Source organism: Phyllobates terribilis, unplaced genomic scaffold, assembly GCF_046119375.1.
Source record: "Phyllobates terribilis strain yellow unplaced genomic scaffold, ASM4611937v1 Scaffold_277__1_contigs__length_2500907, whole genome shotgun sequence".
Lineage (NCBI taxonomy): Eukaryota > Metazoa > Chordata > Amphibia > Anura > Dendrobatidae > Phyllobates > Phyllobates terribilis.
Genome location: NW_027363037.1, coordinates 1782053 through 1795610, shown reverse-complemented (window position 1 = coordinate 1795610; position 13558 = coordinate 1782053). Strand labels below are relative to the sequence as shown.

Genomic DNA, 13558 nt, shown 5'->3' with positions numbered 1-13558 from the left:
GCCCCCATATAACGCTCCATTCAGGATACTGGTCCCCTTATAAAGCTCCATACAGGATACTGGTCCCCTAATAAAACTCCATACAGGATACTGGCCCCCATATAAAGCTCCATACAGGATACCGGTCCCCTATATAACGCTCCATACAGGATACCGGTCCCCTTATAACGCTCCATACAGGATACCGGTCCCCTTATAACTCTCCATACAGGATACTGGCCCCCATATAATGCTGCATGCAGGCTGTTACCCCCCACATAATGCCCCATACAGGCCCCCCCCCCCTTTTAAAGCTCCATGCAGGCTGTTACCCCCCACATAATGCCCCATACAGCCCCCCCCCCTTTTAATGCTCCATGCAGGCTGTTACCCCCCACATAATGCCCCATACAGGCTGCCCCCCCCTTTATAATGCCCCATGCAGGATGTCCCCCCCCCCTTTATAATGCCCCATGCAGGATGTCCCCCCCCCCTTTATAATGCCCCATGCAGGATGCCCCCCCCCTTCTCTTTATAATGCCCCATGCAGGATGTCACCCCCCCTCTATATAAAGCCCCATGCAGGCTGCCCCCCCCTCTATATAATGCCCCATGCAGGATGCCCCCCCCTTCTCTTTATAATGCCCCATGCAGGCTGTTCCCCCCCCTCCTCTATATAATGCCCCATGCAGGATGTCCCCCCCCCTTTATAATGCCCCATGCAGGATGCCCCCCCCCCCTTCTCTTTATAATGCCCCATGCAGGCTGTCCCCCCCCTCTATATAATGCCCCATGCAGGATGTCACCCCCCCTCTATATAATGCCCCATGCAGGATGCCCCCCCCCTCTTTATAATGCCCCATGCCTCCATACATTAAAAAAAAAATCAAATACTCACCTCCCTTCTCCTCACCTGCTACCCGCTGCCCGCTGCTCGGCTCCGAACTCCAGCGTTGTCGGTGTCTTCCCGCTCAGCGCTCCCTGTGACGACTCAGGGGAAGGCGTGGTGTAAAGACGTCACCGCGCCCTCTGACCTGAGACGTCACAGGGAGCGCAGAGCAGGAAGACAGCGGATCTGCGGAGGCACGGGGAGAGGTAAGTATCGGGCTGCCGGGGCCCTGAGCAAGCGGTGGGAAGGGCAGGTGCCGACACCGCTCTCCTCCGCCCATAGCCCAGCGGGGTGCGCGACCGCCAGTGGGCCCCTCTGCCTGCTCAGGGCCCCGGCATTTGCCCGGGTGCGCCGGGTGCTGACGCCGGCCCTGGATGGTCCAACTAAACGAAAACCGGATGGAATAGCATGCCGCTGCAAGATGCTGTGGTAGCCATGCTGGTTCAGTATGCCTTCAATTTTGAATAAATCCCCAACAGTGTCACCAGCAAAGCACCCCCACACCATCACACCTCCTCCTCCATGCTTCACGGTGGGAACCAGGCATGTAGAGTCCATCCGTTCACCTTTTCTGCGTCGCACAAAGACACGGTGGTTGGAACCAAAGATCTCAAATTTGGACTCATCAGACCAAAGCACAGATTTCCACTGGTCTAATGTCCATTCCTTGTGTTCTTTAGCCCAAACAAGTCTCTTCTGCTTGTTGCCTGTCCTTAGCAGTGGTTTCCTAGCAGCTATTTTACCATGAAGGCCTGCTGCACAAAGTCTCCTCTTAACAGTTGTTGTAGAGATGTGTCTGCTGCTAGAACTCTGTGTGGCATTGACCTGGTCTCTAATCTGAGCTGCTGTTAACCTGCGACTTTTAAGAACCAAGAATATAAGACATATTTTCTGTTGTTTCACACTTTTTTGTTAAGTATATAATTCCACATGTGTTAATTCATAGTTTGATGCCTTCAGTGCGAATGTACAATTTTCATAGTCATGAAAATACAGAAAAAAATTTAAATGAGAAGGTGTGTCCAAACTTTTGGTCTGTACTATATAATCAAAAGATGTCAGCAGAACATCGGTTGGAGTCAGTTTATTATCTGCAATGGAGCAGCTTAACATTGTATGTACCTTTGACATTGCTATGTAGTCCAAACCATCAGAGCAGTTAAAGACCACACACTGCACGGCCAGCGCCTTGGCCAAATCTTTGGTGGTCTCAGTTTTTCCTGTGCCGGCCGGACCTTCTGGAGCTCCACCAAGATTTAGATAAAAAGCACCGATCTACCAATGAAACATGGAAGAACTGGTATGAAATATCAATAAACTTTCTAATAAGTTTCATGCATCATGCAAAAGTCAAAAAGATTTCTGAGCATAACCCATCACATCATAGCAGAGTCCGCTAGCATCTGTCAGTGAGCGGAGTGATGACCAGGCGTGGGGAGTTGCCCAGGTACTCATAGGCGGACTTCACATTGCAGTTGATGATTCGCACTCTCGCATTCTCATTCTCCCAGTAATAGCGGAGTTGGGCAAGCCACTGGAAGTCTGTTTCATGAGAAACTCCTGAGCAATGTAGGAAAAGATAGTCAACCTCTAAGACACTGCAGAATCACAAGGGAGAGTTTCTAAAGGGAAGGCAAATGCACATACATTATAGGACAAAACTACTAGTCACCGAATTCTGCTTTTTTCATTTAGTTCCATTGCCCACGGTGTATAACATCCGGACTCTCAGCCCCCAGTTTATAAAATCCGGCCTCTCGCCTCCCCCGGTGTATAACATCCGCCCCTCGCCCCCCCGCCAGTGTATAAAATACATCCCCTCAACCCCACTGTATAACATCCAGCCCTCGGACATGTATAACATCTAGCCCCTCGTACCCCTAGGGTATAACATCTGGCCCCTCGGCCTTGTATAACATTAAGACTCTCGCCCCCACCCGTGTATAACATCAATCCCCACGCCCCCCGGTGTATAACATCCGCCCTCCCATGCTGTGTGCTGTTACTAACATATGACAGAACGGCTGGTGGTGCAGAGCTCTCTGATACCAGCGCGGTCCTGTAATAGGAGCCACCAGGGTAACAAGTCTGGATATTAAATTTCTTCCCTCCTAAATCTTCCCCCATCACATGTGAGTGATATTATTAAGGAGTAGAAGGAACTGCAGCAACTCAGGAGACCCCGGAACATTACAGAGCAGGGTCACTGAGTGCTGAGGAGCAGAGGGCAGAACGCTTTCCTGACTCCATTGGTAACAACATCACCACAAACACTGCGCCCCCGCCAGGAGCTTTATGGCCGAGCAGCTGCATGCAGCCTTACATCACCAAGCACGATGCCGAGCGTCGGATGGAGTGGTGTGAAGCCGCCACCACAGGACTCTGGAGGAGACCTGTTCTGTGCAGTGACGGATCACACTTCTCTATCTGGCATCTGATGGACGAGTCTGGATTTGGTGAATGCCAGGAGAACGTTACCCTATTAACTGCATTGTGCCCGCTGTACAGTTTGCTAGTGGGGGTATGGCCTTGTTTTTAGGGGTTGGTCTAGGCCCCTTAGTTCCAGTGAAAAGATATCTTAATGCTTCAGCACAAGACATTTTAAACAATTGTAGCTTCCAACCCTAAGGGAATAGAAGAGCAGAACTGTTTCACACACGTTCTCAACCTCAACCCCACTAAACACCTTTAGGATGATTAATAAGAACAAATACTGCACAATGGCAGCATAAATATGTCACCGCAACATAGGGAAGAACAATGTCAGTCACACATCAATTACATTGCCATATGTCTGCTCAGGCTTAGAATGGCTGACCATTCAGAGAATTACATAATACCTACAAAGAAACCGAACAAAAGGTCATTAAAGGAATTGACATAAAAACCCTTTATTAGTACATCCATGGTTATGGAAGGACACTGCACAGAGGAGGGCACACACACCATTGATAGAAAATATTACACACTGCACCTAGGCCATCCAAAACACTGACTATAAAGAATATCAATTGTGGCAATGAGTCATATACAGGGGACGCCGACACATACAGATGCCAAAACATTCCTATATAGGGACCACCATCTCAATATGCAGAAATGACTACTGCCCCATAGACGTCATTGTAAGTACACCCCAAGATTGCTTTACTGTGACAAGATCAATTGTGTCCTATGAAAACTCAAAGAAAAGAGGGGGGAATATAACATAGATATGGAAAGAACATAGGAATGGGGTGAAATGTATGAAGGTGCTCTGCATATTGAGCTGTGATATCTGTAGAGGGACGGACTCCATATTAACATCCTGTATATGGATTTAGAATAGGAGGCCATAAAAGCCCCTGTAGGTGTAATGTGGAGGGGGCACAATACCTTTCTCCATGTAGTGTATAATAAATAGAACATGGTATTGGAAAGTTTGGTGCCAGCCATGATGTTTGCACAAACCTGTTTGGATCATTTCCATGACCACGTCACGAGCGTGCCCCTCTATGGTGACGAGAGCCCCCAATGTGGTGCGAGTCTGCTGGGACAATTTGCCTCCTCGCACAAGCTCCACAATATCATTTAGCTGGAGCTGCAGATTATCATAGGAGTTTTTCAGGCCCTACAAGAAGGATGTAACGGTGAAATCATCTGCAGAAACATTCATAGAACATACATATTGCAAGGGGGCTGAAATCTATACAGATTATAAGCTGCAGACTAGATTGAGAACTCCACAATATGCAGGCACTTTATAATGTACATAACAATTTTACAACATATCTTTATAGAAGTTGGAGATCTGGATTGAACCCAGAGCTCCAAATACCCAGATGTACCTCTATAAAACCCTGCCACAAACAGCATGGAAAACTCAATGCAGATGGATTCATTTTATGCTGGTATTATGGGAAATCCCATACAATGTCTTCCCTTATTGGTAGATATGACGCGAGTAAAGATGAGCGAATGGATTTGCAGGACTCTGGTCCAACAGTCGGGTCAGTATTCCACGGCCGCAGGACCGGAGCTCCATGAACCGGCATCTCCGGCTCCTCTTTTGATGTCGATGTCATAGTTGTGGTGTGAGGCACAAATGACATCACGCCTGGCCGGCTAATCAAAAGAGGAGCCAGGGATGCCGGCATGTAAGAGGCGGTTAGCAAGGCTCCTATCCAACAGCCGCAGACTACTAACCTGCTCTCTTAGACCAAGGTCCTGCAAATTTAGTTGCTCATCTCTAGACAAGATGCATGAATCAATGCAAAATCCCAACTATCAAATACTATGGAGCCTTTTGGGTACCTTCAAGATATTGAGCCGCTGAACAACTGCAACCCCCAGGAGAAGACCCCTGGGCAAGAACAGTACATGGGCTCTTTGCAGTCTAATAACATACTGTGAAAGAAGCTACTTGCATCTTTTGATGTGAATGTGGGTCCCCTTACCTCTGTTGCACCAATGGTATATCCGCCCCTGGAAACTCCTATAAGCTGCGTCCCTGGATATGACAATCTATTAGCAGGAGAACACATGAAGTCTGTCTATGAATGTATATATATGTATTTCTCCCAGAAAATTATTACAATTACACATGTTTTGTTGTTCACATGTTCATTTAATTTGTGTGTATTGGAACACAAAAAGAAGATATTGGTCAACAATTTTGGTTCTCAAGTCCTCAGACAGTTCTCTTTTCCTCTTTCTGTTCTCCCTACTTAGTGTGGCACGTAACAACGCAAAGATTGAGTCAACTTTTCCCCTTTGTATCGGGTTTCAGGTGTGATTTTCATATTGCCCACACCTTTTACTTGCCACAGGTGAGTTTGAACGAGCATCACATGCTTGAAACAAAATTGTTTACCCACAATTTTGGAAAGATGCCAACAATTTTGTCTGGCCCATTTTTGGGGTTTTGTGTGAAATTATATCCAATTTGCCTTTTTTCTCTGTTTTTTTGTGTTGTTCCAATACACACAAAGGAAATAAACATGTGTATAACAAAAAATACACATGCAATTGCAATAATTTTATGGAAAAATACTTCAAGGGTGCCAACACTTCCAGCCATGACTTTATAGTGAAGCCACCTTGATCAGTAAAGGAGCTTATGCCGTACCTCTGGGCCACTGCCGATAGCTTCATGCACTTCACTTGTCCAGAACATCTGAGACACACAGAGCACGACCTGTCCCGGCCATTCCCTCACCCAGTCTTTTCTTGCAGTCTCAGGGTACGCCTTTTAAAAAACAAAGTTAAATTACGTTGACAGAAGCATTTAAGAGAGGGACAACCTTACTAGTATTATCCAGCAAATTCATTTCTACCGATTGCAGGTAGAAGATCTGCTACCTGGCTCTATAGCAAGAGATACATCATCCACAAATCATTCACTGCCGCCAAATAATCTTATACAAATATAAAAGTACTAGTTTAGTTCCAATTAATGCTTTTGGTCTGTAGGTAGATCCGTACCATTCGTGACCGAGCAATAACATCATGCACGCTCCTTAACATGACATCTTCCCCTTGGATGAGCCACTTCTCCACGGCCCCCCGAGCCTCGGAGGTGGAGATGGTCTGGATGAGCTCTACGCGTTCCCCCTCGGTGCTGTACATGGCTTTGATGTCCAGGTTAGGAAGGAACTCCAGCTTTGCGATGCCTTCAAAGCCCTTCTTTAGATGTGGTTGGACCCGCAGAGGATCTTTAGTCTCAGAGAGAATTTCTAGCATTTCATCGTTGGACAGGAAGAAAAAGCTAAAGCGAAAATGCACAATATGATAAAAATGTCATTAAAGTATTGGGTCAGGCGCCATTTGTATTAGTGTCTATGTGAGAAAATAGAAAAGCAAAGCTTTAAAGTAAAGATTCAGTCCCCATACACATTGGATTAAAATAGTTTAAACCTGACGATTGCAGCAGGACCGGCCTACCCACTGATGTGTATGGGGGTCTCAGACTCTCCGCCGATAGAGGATGTCAGGGCCAGAAGGATCGGGCAGATGGGATTTCAATACCCGGTCTTTTGGTTCTCAGGGGAGATAACCCGCTGCCGGAGGTGTCCAGTACCGACTTTCTCCTCTCTCCCCATTAAAAACACATGACTGTTCAGCAGAATATGTGGGAGTCAGGAGAAATAGCCAAATAACCATTCAGACCACGGGTATCTCATATCTCATGCGTATGGCTAGCTTAAAGGGGCTATCCAGCTTTGGGAACTTTTTTTTCTTAACTGAAATGGGTATTCCCATCTCCAGGATTCTACCCCAATATGTAATAGGCATAATAATAATAATATTAGCAAATAGCTCCAATTAGAAGTGTAGTACAGTTCTTCTGATTTGCTTTGTCGCTTACCCCATGTGCAGTGCATTGCAGTAGCTTAGGTTACGACCACTAGCAAATAACTGTCACTATATGAGTGGTCGTAACCATGGATACCGAAGCTACTGCAATGCCCTGCACATGGGGAAAGCGACATAGCGAATCAGAAGAACTATACTACATTTCTAACTGGAGGTATTTGCTAATATTATTATTATTACTACGCCTACTACATATTGGGATAGGATCTTGGAGATGGGAATACCTATTTATTTGCGAGTATTTGCGACAATTCAGTTTCATTAAAAATGTTGCACCGTTAGGCTTTTTGTTTCCTGCACATTCAGCTTTGATGTGATCTGTGGTCATAAATCGGCTAAGAGGAGCTGAAAAAAGACAGATTACAAATAAGTCCAATAGCCAGCGCAACACAGAGCCAATAGAAGGCAAACAGTGCAAAATTATTAATGAAATCCAATTACAAAAATGATTTCAATGCGTTTAAATAAGAAAAAAAAATTTCTTTAAGTAGTATATAGAATCATTGCAACAAGTGAAAGGACTATACCGTGGGAAAAAAGCCTCTTCTTCTCCAGATAGGCATTCAGCCCTTTCATGATTTTATCCAGAAGCACATTGCTGTCCTGAAGTTTTTCCAGAAGTCCGGTCAGAGAAGTGGCGCTTAAAACCTAAAACAAAGTAGATAGCCCATAAGTAAGATTCCATTATATAGTTATAGAGACTGAAAAAAGGTCACATTCATTGACTATTGTGCCAATAGTTCATATTGAAAAAAAAATGAGAACCTATTTGGATAGAAAATAGAAGATGCGGGAGGCTGGAGTCCAGGCAGTGCGGAGCCCCATAACCCGGAATCCTTGTGATGGAAGCATCAGGACACGAACTCTTGGAAAACATCAATCCTGGATGCAAGATGACCGTGCTTTCTTGTATCAGTCCACCATGAAGCATCCATTTACCTTCGGGTCTTTAACGCAATGTTTCATGATCTCTCTCCAGTTTCTGTCCACAGTCTGGAATAAGCGTCCTTCTTCAGGCTTTGCTGCATGATGTCCTCAGAAGAGAATATGGGGTCTAGATAAAGCCACTGGGCCTGCACCTTCAGCCATTCATCAATGGTTTCCTGGATCCTTATCAGTCGTTCCTCCCATTGCTTAAAGGAGGAGAGCAAAAAGTTAATTACACATAAAATGAAATTGATAGAAAAAAAATGCTATCATTTTAGAAGATAAATTTTCAATGGATATGAATTCTGAATTGTTGGACATTTGTAGGGAAAGTTTGGTGAGACTCCTTGATACCATCCCCTTTACATGTAAGTTGGAGCCGCATGTAACTTTAGCCTCGGAGATCCTAATGAAACCTTATCTTCTGCTAATAAGCAAGTGAATATTTTATACCTTGATTTCTTTCTCATAGGGCTTGATGAAAGGCGATCCCCTCATTGTCTGAGTCTTCACAATTTGGTCATCCAGAGTGGTTTGGATTTCATCCACTGCTGATAGAATAGAAACGCCAGATTCTCGATAGGGACTGGTATTATAGGATATGGAGTCCCACATTTCTTCCATGGTATGCATCGCCTTCTACAGGGAAAACTCCTAATAAGAAAACACAGAAACTTTTCACTAGTAGCAGATTCCTCTTTGTTCCGACATTTGCCAACAGGGGATAGCGAGACGGCCTTCATTCACATTAGATTGTTGGCTGATCAAGTTGACTTTTAGGTTGAGCTTTAGGTTGGTCATTAAGGATACCCAACAGCTATCTATTCCACCCCATCTCTCAAAATATACATGCATGCCTATCTGACCTCAGCGTGCATATGTCCTGTACATGAAGAGGAGAGTAAGCAGATGTCAGTCTCAGCTAACTGGACTATTTGCCAAACAGACAGTTGAAATTCAAGTTATCACCTCCACATTTGTGATCGTCATTCCCCCATCTCAACCCCATGCACATTGGATGGTTAGTTCTGTCAAAAATGTAGGTTCGGCCAATATATCTAAAGTAAGTGGGTAAGTGACCAGTTTCATACTGTAAAAAAAGTTGATCTGGTCGCACTATTGAGATAGCAACTGGTGAAACTGCTACACTCTTGAGAAATCCACTGGTGAAACTGTCATACTCTTGAGAAATCCACTGGTGAAACTGTTATACCCTTGAGATAGCCACTGGTGAAACTTTTATACCCTTGAGATAGCCACAGGTGAAACTGTTATACCCTTGAGAGAGCCACTGGCGAAACTGTCACACTCGAGATGGCCACTGGCAAAACTGTTACACTCTTAAGATAGCTACTGGCGAAACTGTCACACTCTTAAGATAGCCACTGGCGAAACTGTCACACTCTTGAGATAGCCACTGGCAAAAAATCCACTGGTGAAACTGTTATACCCTTGAGATAGCCACTGGTGAAACTGTCACACTCTTGAGATAGCCACTGGCAAAACTGTCACACTCTTGAGATAGCCGGTGGCAAAACTGCCACATTCTTGAGATAGCCACTGGCGAAACTGCCACACTCTTCAGATAGCCACTGGCGAAACTGCCACACTCTTGAGATAGCCACTGTTTAAACCATCACACTCTTGAGATAGCCACTGGCAAAACCGTCACACTCTTGAGATAGCCACTGGCAAAACCGTCACACTCTTGAGAATGCCACTGGTGAAACTGTCATACTCTTGAGAAAATCCACTGGTGAAACTGTTATACCCTTGAGATAGCCACTGGTGAAACTGTCACACTCTTGAGTCAGCCACTGGCAAAAAATCCACTGGTGAAACTGTTACACTCTTGAGATAGCCACTGGCAATACCGTCACACTCTTGAGATAGCCACTGGAGAAACTGTCACACTGTTCAGATAGCCACTGGCGAAACTGTAACACTCTTGAGATAGCCACTGGCGAAACTATCACACTCTTGAGATAGCCACTGTCGAAACCATCACACTCTTGAGATAGCCACTGGCAAAACTGTCACACTCTTGAGATAGCCACTGGCAAAACTGTCACACTTTTGAGATAGCCACTGGCAAAACTGTCACACTCTGGAGATAGCCACTGTCGAAACCATCACACTCTGGAGATAGCCACTGGCAAAACTGTCACACTCTTAAGATAGCCGCTGGAGAAACTGTCACACTCTTGAGATAGCCACTGGCGAATCTGTCACACTCTTGAGAAATCCACTGGTGAAACTGTCACACTCTTGAGATAGCCACTGTCGAAACCATCACACTCTTGAGATAGCCACTGGCAAAACTGTGACACTCTTGAGATAGCCACTGGCGAAACTGCCACACTCTTGAGATAGCCACTGGCGAATCTGTCACACTCTTGAGAAATCCACTGGAGAAACTGTCACACTCTTAAGATAGCCACTGGAGAAACTGTGACACTCTTGAGATAGCCATTGGAGAAATTGTGACACTCTTGAGATAGCCACTGGAGAAACTGTGACACTCTTAAGATAGCCACTGGAGAAACTGTGACACTCTTGAGATAGCCACTGGCGAATCTGTCACACTCTTGAGAAATCCACTGGAGAAACTGTCACACTCTTAAAATAGCCACTGGAGAAACTGTCACACTCTTAAGATAGCCACTGGAGAAACTGTGACACTCTTGAGATAGCCACTGGAGAAATTGTGACACTCTTGAGATAGCCACTGGAGAAACTGTGACACTCTTAAGATAGCCACTGGAGAAACTGTGACACTCTTGAGATAGCCACTGGCGAATCTGTCACACTCTTGAGAAATCCACTGGAGAAACTGTCACACTCTTAAGATAGCCACTGGAGAAACTGTGACACTCTTGAGATAGCCACTGGCGAAACTGTAACACTCTTGAGATAGCCACAGGCGAAACTGTCACACTCTTGAGATAGCCACTGTCGAAATCATCACACTCTTAAGATAGCCACTGTCAAAACTGTCACACTCTTAAGATAGCCACTGGAGAAACTGTCACACTCTTGAGATAGCCACTGGCGAATCTGTCACACTCTTGAGAAATCCACTGGTGAAACTGTCACACTCTTGAGATAGCCACTGTCGAAACCATCACACTCTTGAGATAACCACTGGCAAAACTGTGACACTCTTGAGATAGCCACTGGCGAAACTGCCACACTCTTGAGATAGCCACTGGCGAATCTGTCACACTCTTGAGAAATCCACTGGAGAAACTGTCACACTCTTAAGATAGCCACTGGAGAAACTGTGACACTCTTGAGATAGCCACTGGCGAAACTGTAACACTCTTGAGATAGCCACAGGCGAAACTGTCACACTCTTGAAATAGCCACTGTCGAAACCATCACACTCTTAAGATAGCCACTGGAAAAACTGTCACACTCTTGAGATAGCGACTGTCGAAACCATCACACTCTTGAGGTAGCCACTGGCAAAACTGTGACACTCTTGAGATAGCCACTGTCGAAACCATCACACTTTTAAGATAGCCACTGGTGAAACTGTCACACTCTTGAGATAGCCACTGGCGAAACTGTCACACTCTTGAGATAGCCACTGGCGAATCTGCCCATTTGGTAGACAGCTATTTCTCCCAATACACATTCACACCCTGCTCGGCTGAGCATGCATGCTTAATTAAACAGCGAGATGGGAAAAAGTCCCTGACAAACAGTTTGCAGCAATTTATTCCTTGTGGGAACTAAATGTTCTGCTTTCTAAAATGTAAAAAGCTCCAGCACTTTCCCCTGACAGCTATCGGCTTTCTTTTAACTCAATTCTCCTTTAGTTTTTTTTCGGTTTTCCATTGTTTGTTATTCATTTCAATAACAGGATAGTATTCTCGACCACCGATACACATTTATTAGCCAGAGATGCTTACCTTACTAGCTGCCACACTAATCTGTTCACACTGGTGTAAGTGCGGATCCAAGCTCAGCTCCAGAACCTTCCTCAGGCTGGTGCCAGAATTCGGAGTGAGCTCAGAGCCAACTATCTCAGACATCTGGAGCCAATGTTGGGTTCTGATTCCTGGGTTGCAAAGGATGTTCACCAGAGGGATATATTCCTGAAAAGGAGTCAATCATAATCAGTGTCCCGGGATTACGGCTACAAAAATGAATTAAAGGGTTATTCCCATCTTCATAGATATTGTAAAAACCTGCACTTTTGCAATTTACGGCTTCTTGACATTTGCAGCCGTTCTTGAGATATTAACACTTTTCTTTTGTTTAGAGATCGTTGCCTAGGAGACCGACCACCGCTGCTGTCTCGATAGTAACCACTGTGCTGAAGTTGGCTGGGATTGGGAGGTAACAGCGCGCTCCAGCAAACCGGGCCCAGATTACTGATATATCCATTATTTGATGCATCTACCTTAAAAGCCTTGATTTGCTCGGTGATGGCAGAACACATGAGAACTATGCGGCTTTCCTTCTTTTCCTCGTCCACCGAATCCTTATCTTCAGACAGTGTCCGGTGTTGAGCCGCCTTTTTCTTCTCCTCTTCTAACGTCTTCTGCTTCTGCTGAAATAGTTTCATCATCTTGTAGACCTCTTGGAAGAATTCGTCCACCTCGGCTTCCATGCTTTCTACGTTCAGGTCAAGGAAAGCGCCGTCGATCCACCTGGAAGCGTGAGATTTTTCAAGACATATTTTGATAAATTTCATGTTTTTAGCTCATCTATTACTGTTTATTCTGCTTTTTTTCTCTTCTACATCTATGGCTATGGTTGTCCCATAAATAATGTTTAATCACCTATCCACAAGGTTGTTGATAAATATCTGATCACTGGGAGTCCGACTGCTGCAGCCCCCAGCAGTTTTGAAAGCGGTGGTCCTAGATACAGCTTTGTGAATGAAGCATGTGTGCATCTATGGGAGTGATGGTTACGCATGCGCATGACTGCTCCCATGAATGGAGCACTGGCTACGCATGCGCACTATCACTCCATTCACACAGTGGACTTAGGAACCTCTGTCCTCAGGATTACTGGAGGACCCTGTGGTTAGAGCACCCCTACCGATCATACATTTATCTCCTATTTTGCAGAAGGGATTGTCCGGCCTTGGGTTACAAGTCTACAGTCTATGTAACTGCGGACTTGTAAATTCTCACATTGCACCCACTGCGAGGATTTTCCGGTGCCGGGAACGGGCTGTTATGTGACCACAAGTATGTGATTTGCATACTTCTGACCACATTCCGACTAGACGTGTCTGGCTCCACTCAATATGCTTGCATTGAGCAAGGCCGGATATGTCTAGTTGGGATGTGACCGTATGTATGCAAATCACATACTTGCTGTCACACGCCTGTGCTCCCGATGCAGTGGAATCCTTATAACGCGCACAGTACACATGCTGTGAGGATT

The 13558-nt window shown here is 45.3% G+C and overlaps 1 pseudogene; it reads right to left on the bottom strand.

The window, feature by feature from the left end:
- Positions 1-13558, bottom strand: part of LOC141219573 (dynein axonemal heavy chain 12-like) — a 69944-nt pseudogene that overhangs the window by 11781 nt on the left and 44605 nt on the right.